At 43.8% G+C, this 2,370-nt stretch overlaps 1 pseudogene; it reads left to right on the top strand.

Moving 5' to 3' along the window:
• Nucleotides 1–463: 463 nt before the first annotated feature.
• LOC117704701 (sentrin-specific protease 2-like) lies at nucleotides 464–2,012 on the top strand (annotated as a pseudogene).
• The last annotated feature ends 358 nt before the right edge of the window (nucleotides 2,013–2,370 follow it).

Here is a 2,370-nt window from a genome sequence, read left to right as displayed (position 1 = left end):
AGTTAGACATCATTCGTGAGGTTGGCTCTGATGTGTTAGCTGCTAGGTTTAGGCCTGTTGTCTTAATAGTGATTAACTAGAACAATTAGTCCAATTTTGAAATTTTGGGTAGCTGGTTACAACACCCTAGAAGAATACTGCTGAGGAAGTATTCTTAGAACTCCTCAGAGTTTCCCAGAGTGAACCCTGGTGAACTGCCAACATCTGACTATTCACCAATAGGTTTCCGATATTGACAGCTTAATTATCTCATTTCTTTAACCCTGATGTGTAAAGTCAACTCTGTTGAGAAGAGCTCTCCTGAGCCTAATAGGTTTCCGACCTTGAACCAATCATCTACTGGAAGAAGTGATTCTTTTACATCAGGGCGAACAACCCAAGAATACCAACCCAGAGCCAGGCATATGGTTCTTGGAAATCAGAAAGGCTGGTACTGTCGAAAAAGCAATCCAAGCAGTTCTCCATGTGGCAACCTAAACAGCCTGGGGTGGAGATGAAGCACGAAGCTTTATGAAAAGCTCAAAAAACAGAAATACAAGGATGGAAATGGGACAGAGACAGAGTCTGAAGCTTTGGGACAAAGTTCAAAAAGGAAATGCCAGGATAGAACAGAGATGGTATTTAAAGAAGCCGGCGATGCTTGGAAGAAGCCCTAGGTCCATTAAGACCTAGAGCTTCAAAGAGACCAGCCGGGCAAGAGTCAGGTACAGAAATCCCAGGAAGAGAGTCCAAGACAACTAAAACCCCTAGAGTGTACCAAAGGTCCTCCAGAGCAGGCTGTGACTGAGAGGAAGCCTGCTGATGGTCACAAGGGTCACAAGCACCCCTATTCCATCATGGAAAAAAACGAACAAAGCCCCCCAAAGGCAAAGCACGGAAGATTACTTCAACACCTTAAACGTGACCATCATGTAAGGTCAGACCCACACAGGCCTCATGCCATCCTTACAGACATCTCCAAGATCAAAGGAGGCGTGTCAGGGCACAGTCATGGATCAGAAATAATGCAGAGAGATCCAGAACCATCTACACCAGACAGGGGCGGGGGGGGGGGAGAGAAGAGAGAAGAGAGAGAGAGAGAGAGAGAGAGAGAGAGAGAGAGAGAGAGAGAGAACGAGAGGTGTTCAGAGAATAAGTCTGTTACACAAAAGAAAGGTGGTGTAAACCATGAAGGAAGAAAGGGGAACAGCTTGGAGCCTGACTTAACGGGAACACCAGCTCTAGTCATCCTGGATAGTGACGGAGGCGATAGGTCACTCCCCAACAAGATGGCAGTACTTGTGGTAGAGAAAAAGCCTCTCACAAACCAAGAAAAGGGCAGAGAAGTGGATCAAAATTTTCGTGTTACAGAGCACATGGAGAAGAAAATTAAGAATGCACTGGGTCCAGGACCCCAAAAGGAAATCTTAAGTAGGGGATTCAAGTTGCAAATCACCCGAGGAGATATCCAGACTCTCGAGAATGGTCAATGGCTCAATGATGAGGTCATCAATTTCTACATGAACCTTCTGGTTGAGAGAAATGAAAACCAAGGCTACTCAGCTCTTCATGTGTTTAGCACTTTCTTTTACCCCAAGCTAAAGCATAGCGATTACAGTTCTGTGAAAAGATGGACTGGAGGAATCAATCTCTTTGACAAAGAACTTATCTTGGTGTCTATTCACCGGAAGGTACATTGGAGCCTGGTGGTAATCGATTTGAGAAAATAAAGTATTTTATACCTTGATTCAATGGAACAGACAGGGAAGACTATCTGTGAGACCATCTTCCAATATTTGCAAAATGAGAGCAAGACACAAAGGAGCATCAAGCTGGACCCTTTGGAGTGGAAGCAATATAGTATGACAGCAGAGGAAATTCCTTAGCAACTGAATGGGAGTGACTGTGGGATGTTCACCTGTAAATATGCTGATTACATCACTAGAGACCAAACTATCACCTTCTCTCAGCAGCACATGCCCATCTTCAGGAAGAGGATGGTATGGGAAATCCCGCACAGTCACTTACTGTAACAACATCCACCTGATTGCTGTGGTCACCACCCCTGTATTTTTCTATCGATGTTTCTAATATACCTCAAATAGGGTGAGTTGAAGAGATTTAAAATGGGTACTGAGCTGTCTGACCAGATGAAGCCCACTCTCTTTAATATAGTCCTAACTTGGGAAGTCACACTGCTGCCCTAATGCCATCTCTAGGATGCATGAAACTACTGCAGGCTTAGATACTGCTACTGTCCAACCCACAGGAGACCATGTGTTCAAGAAATACTGTTTTAATGCTGGATTTAGTTAATGAATTGCTGTTTTTTTTGTTTTATTTTGTCTTGTTTTGTAGTGTTGTGTGTTTATTTGTCTGTAGATGAAAAGA

Source organism: Arvicanthis niloticus, chromosome 2 (genome assembly GCF_011762505.2).
Source record: "Arvicanthis niloticus isolate mArvNil1 chromosome 2, mArvNil1.pat.X, whole genome shotgun sequence".
Taxonomy (NCBI): Eukaryota; Metazoa; Chordata; class Mammalia; order Rodentia; family Muridae; genus Arvicanthis; species Arvicanthis niloticus.
This window is presented reverse-complemented; position numbering and strand designations above follow the sequence as displayed.